This window comes from Molossus molossus, unplaced genomic scaffold (genome assembly GCF_014108415.1).
Source record: "Molossus molossus isolate mMolMol1 unplaced genomic scaffold, mMolMol1.p scaffold_m16_p_2, whole genome shotgun sequence".
NCBI classification, from domain to species: domain Eukaryota; kingdom Metazoa; phylum Chordata; class Mammalia; order Chiroptera; family Molossidae; genus Molossus; species Molossus molossus.
In genome coordinates this window covers 119,599,118-119,605,117 of record NW_023425355.1, presented here as the reverse complement: position 1 = coordinate 119,605,117, position 6,000 = coordinate 119,599,118, and positions in this window count along the sequence as shown.

Below are 6,000 nucleotides of genomic sequence, written 5' to 3'. Positions count from 1 at the left end.
ACTGAGTATCAATAGGAAATTTTAGCATACTTTAAAAAAAAAATCAGGTGAACCAAAATCGTATATGTTCATAGTAGACTTCCACATAACAAGTCAGGTATATCTATCGTAGTAACATAAATATTCAGTTCTGCCCTGGCCTGTTTGGCTCAGCGGTTAGAGCATCGGCCTGCGGTCCCGAGAGACCCAGGTTCGGTTCCCGCTAAGGTCATGTACCTCGGTTGCAGTTTGTCCCCGGCCCTGGTCGGTTGTGCGGGTGGCAGCCACTCGATGTGTTCCTTTCACATCGATGTTTCTCTCTCTCTCTGTGTTCCCCTCTCTCCCTCCCACTCTACCTGAACAAAAAATGGAAAAATGTCCTCGGGTGAGAATATATAAAAAAAAAAAAATTCAGTTCTGAGAATCAAAAACTAATTTTATTTCCAACTGCAGACAGAAATTTCACAAAAATTAACCATTCTTAATTTAGGCCGCAAACACACAACACACAGACACCCCATTCATATTATTATATACAGCATACAAACAGCATTCTCAATCCACATTATGATAAAACCAGAAAATTTCCACCAGAATACCTACCTAAGGGTGTCTAAACAAGTTTTTTTTTAAAGAAAAAAAATGATAAAAGAAGAAACCTTGAAGCATCATGAAGGTTTAAAGTGAATAATAAGGAAAAATATGAGTAAATACAATAAGTCTTTCTTCTCCTCTTGAGTTTTCTAAATTATGTTTGACAGTGGAATCAAAAGTTGTAACACTATTTGATGTGGTTCTAAATGCATGTAGACAAAATTTTGATAATTATGTTACAAATGGGGGAGGACAAAGGGATTTAAAGGGAGGTAAGATGTTCACACTCCACTCAAACTGGTAAAATGATAACACTGAGAGACTGTGATCAGTTACACCCATATAATATGATTTCTCGGGCAATGACTAAAGAAACTACATGAACATAAACACTCAAAACTCCTAGTAATAAATAAAAATTAAAATCCAATAAATGATCAAGTACCTACAAAAAGGCAGGAAAACAAATATAAAATGGAATCCACAAAGAGAAATTAAATAAATAAAATAAAATGCCACATTTAAGCCCTTGATATAATTACATTAAATTATCTAAATATATCAATTAAAGAAAATAAATTGGTACAATGATTTAAAAAACATGGCCCAATTATATGCTGATTACAAGAAACTTACTTCAAAGATAGGTTGATATAGACATATTGAAATTAAAAAGACAGAAGGAAGGAGGGAATGATTTTATTAATAGCAGATAAAGAACATTTCAGAGAAAAGAAAATAACTGGAAACAGAGGGTACATTAAGTAATGATAATGTAAATCAATCCATTAAGAAGAAAACGGCATCTTAAATGTACATGTACCAAACTACAGAACTCCAAAGAAAATGTTTAGTGGCTACAGATAAAACAGAAAGGAGTATAAAAATACACAATTATAATTTGAGAGTTCAACATCACTTTCTTACTCATTGAACCACTAGACAGAATATCAAGTCTATAAAACTCAACAATGCCATCAAACAACAGGAAGTAATCGATATTTATGGAATAAATTATCTAACAAGAGCAGAATACTGATTTATTGCAAGTGTCCATAAAACATATATATATATATATATATATATATATATATATATATATATATATAATAGACTATATCCTGGGCCATAGAACAAAGGTTAAGAATTTTAAAATAATCAAAGTCATACAGATAGTGTTCTCTGGCCTGAATCAAATCAAAGGAAAAATAATTAAATGGTAACAGAAAAATCTCCAAATACCTGGAAACTAAATATCATTCTTTTAAGCAATCACTGAGTCAAAGAGGAAATTTCAAGTGAAATTTTTAAAATAATAATAAACTAAATAAAAATGAAAATACAACATCAAAATTTGTGGAACACAGCTAAAACACGGATGAGACAAATTGATAGCACAAAGTGCAACCATTAGGAAAAATAAAAAGTTTCAGACCAGTAATCTAAGCATCTACACAAAGAATGTAGAAAAGGAAGAACATATAAACCCAATGCAAATAGAAGGAAGGAAATAATTAAAATAAGAGGAGAAATCAGTGAAATTGAAAACAGGAAAAATATAAAGATCATTAATGAAGTCATGTTCTGGTTCTTTGAAAATTTTAATATAATTGATAAATCTCTAGTAAAAATGACAAAGAAGCCCTGGCTGGTTTGGCTCAGCAGTTAGAGCGTTGACCCGCTGATCAATGTGTTTGGGTTCAATTCTGGTCAAGGGCACGTGCCTCAGTTGCCGTTCATCCCCAACCCTGGTCGGGGTCATACGGGAGGCAGCCACTCAATGTGTCTCTCTCATGTCGATGTTTCTCTCTATCTCCTTGCCTTCCACTCTATCTGAAGATAAGTGGAAAAATATCCTTGGGTGAGGATAAAAAATTGATAAAGCAAAAAAGAGAAGAGACACTCACTAATTACCAATATCTGGAATAAAACAGGGGCTATCACTAAAGTCTTTGCAGGCACCTAAAAGATAATAAGGTGATATATAAACAATTCTACGCACATAATTTTGATCATTTGGATTAAATTGACCAATTCTTCAGTATGGGATTTGTCCTCTGGAGACCATGTGACCTTGGAAGATGCCAGAAACTTATGTTATAAAGAGATCTGCACATAAACTGCATTAGCGTCAACATTAATCCGCATTTCCCTAATTGGCTTCTAAAAATCATCACTGATATCTGTATGTCTCTTTCTTATCTTCTTTCCAAGAAACTTTACAGTCCAGTTATGACCGTAATATGCAGATTTAATTCAAAAGAAAATCACATAAATTTAAGACACTATAGCCTTAAATGGTAAAAAAGAAAAACACAGAAATGCATTATGACTGCATCCTTAAACAATAAAATGCAACACATAGTCTCAGAAAGCAAAGTAAAGCACTCTACAAAGAATTAGAGAGTTACTGGACTGGCATGGGGACATGCATTGCCTAGCAACCTCAGTGATTTACATTAAGTCAGCAGGCTCTATGGTACTAAGGCATAAACAGATGTCTGCACTGTTCTTTAAATCATTTGTTTGTTTGGCTTCCAAAGCTTATACTTAGTTCTTTTCTTTCATCCTTCATAGTGTTCTTCTGATCTTGCCCAGATTGATACATAATTTTGACAAAACATATGTATCATTTGTTTTCAATACCACAAATCTGAACTATCTCCGAGGACACTTGAAACTACTGCCATTCTTTCCCATGCCTCTATTTATTTATGTATGTATGTATGTATTTATTTAAGGTTGACATTATTGCAGGTGTTGCCCTCCCCTCCTTAGCCCATCTCCACCCACCCACACCTCCCCCTCCCTTGGCCTTTGCCCCTTTGCCACCCTATTGTCTGTCTGTATGTATATATATATATATATATATATATATATATATATATATATTCTTTAGCTAATCCCTTCCTTTTCTCACAGCCTCATCTTCCCAAACAATATTTGCCTCACTTGTAAACCATACCAGGGGTAGCGATTTTTCTTGATAATTTAATATTGGTGCCTCTTGGTTTTTATATTCTCTAAGAGGTCATCTACAGATCATTTGCTAAGGAAGACTATTGCTAAAAATAAAACACTCAAGTGCTTCCATCATTTAAAGTGAAGTCACATCTGTTTTCCTCCTTTATAAAGAACCACCATTTGTTCTTCTTTGTTGAATCAAAAAAAAAAAAAAAAAGTAGGACACTCAGCTTTATCCTTAAGTGGATGAGTTATCTAGGTCCTCTTCAGAGAACAGCATTTGTTTCCCTGCCTCAGCATCCGTGCCCAAGGTGGCCAACTTAGCCTGTCCCTTTCATGCTCTCTTTTCATACTGCTGTCTCATGAAGGTTGTGGAAAAGTTAAGAGTAAAAATGTTCTTAGAATTCTTGGCACACTCTGTGCTACTCTCTCCAGATGTTTGTTCTCTAAAATGGCTTTTAAATTCTAAATTTTGCTCCATGAAAGCCATTGGGATTTCATAGTGACAGTACTGGCCAGCTAGCCAGTGTAGTTATAGCAGGGCTTGATGCTGGCCTTTGTGACATGCAATGTTCATGGCTGTCAAGCCTGAGTTCAGCCTCTCCATCCATACTCACGCTGGATGCACTAAAGTATTAGAAAGTAAATCTTCTCTTGTCAAGTACCAATAGAGGCATATATTTCAGATATCTAGTTTCAGATATCAAGTTGCTTAACTATCTACTGGAAGTTTTCTGAAACTATAAAATTCAATCTTAGTCATAAACATGTCTTATTTTACTAGAAGCTTGGCAGAAATCTCAGCTATAAATGAGCTATTGAAAACGATAAAGATAAGAACACATACTGGGAAGGGATGCCTATATGTTTATGCTGAAACTAAAGAAGTTTTCTTATTCTTTATGAATATATAAATAATTTTAATAACTTGTATAATTTCTTCATACTTTGGCCATTGATAATGGTAAGAAGACAATACCTCAAACAAGAATAAATGAGGGCTCTTTCTTACACATCCGCTTTCCACTTTTCTTATTTAGGAAATTGAAGGCATATTGGGATTCAGACTGAGTTATTTACTACCTCAACTCAATTGTCACTCTTTCACTGAAGTTTGAGTTATAAAAATCTAGCATAAGATAGAATGAAATACATCTTGACAACTCTAGTCAAACTGGGCTTGTTTTAACTGCTTTGGTTTGAGCTCCCTTGCCGACTCATACCCCTTTAAAAGTATAGCTGTCAGCAGTCTATGTATCATTTTTTAAATTTATCTTTTTTGGACTGAGATTTACTGATCTTTGAACACAAATTACATTGTGTTTAGGGTCTCTCCATCTGACTCCTAAATTTGAAGAATGTGTCTAGTAGATCACAAAAACAAAATACAGGAAAATCCAAAAGAAAAGAAAAACCTTAACTAAAGTATTATCTTTTATCTGTCTTCCCAGACTTGCATGTCTATGTGCCTCCATCATTTTTGATAACATGTGACCTGTTCCATATTTCAACCTCTGAAATCTCCTGCCACTTTTAGAAAATATCATCCTAAATTTTGTTGCCTACATTTTCTTCTAGGATTTTTGTGAGGGGGATGGGGAGGAGGGTATCAATAGGGAAAAAAGGGAGAAACATCTGTAACAAATTATATATATATATATATAATATATCATCCTATGCTCTGTCCATTTTATAAATTGTCAGACAGCCAGTTTGTTTCCCAAGTCTCAGGGATCACTGTTCCTTATTGCCTGAGGTTCAATACCTTAAGAAATTTGTTTCATATATTTTGGCCAGTTTTTCTAGTTCATTCATGTAAGAGGGTAAATCTAGCCCATTAATAGATCTGGGATAGAGGTGGAAATCTGTTGCCATTTTTTATTGTCAGCCTTTTCCTAACTCATCAAGAGTAAGATTGACCTGACCAGTTGTCTTTAATAATCTTTGACGATCATCCCTCCTTTTTGCACCTCTGTAGCTCTGTCTTGGTTTTGCCAGAAGAGTAAGTAGATTTTTTTTTTTACTTGCTCTCATACCTTTCACCTCAGGCTGTCATCCCATGGGGTTTGAAATTACCTCTCCCAATGGAAAATATAGACAGTGTTAATAAATGAGAGATTGCTCTTTAAAATGTTCATTGTTTCATAAGTTTCCCATTTGGCATGAGATCCAGGACAGCACTGTTATTAGCACTAAAATATATTTGGATTTTCAACTTTGGGAAAAAAAAAGAATGGATTGTTTCTTGTGCCTTTTCTACTCAGAGATTTTTAGTCTAGAAAATACTGAAGTCAAATTGATTTTATGATTTCTTACCAGATGAAGAAAAATATTGATTATACATTTTGTTTTTTAATTAAAAATTTTTAATGTTGACATTATTGCAGATGTCCCCCATACCCCCCCTTTGCCCACCTCCACTCATCCCCTCTTACCCCTCTTATTTTCAAATATGGAACACAG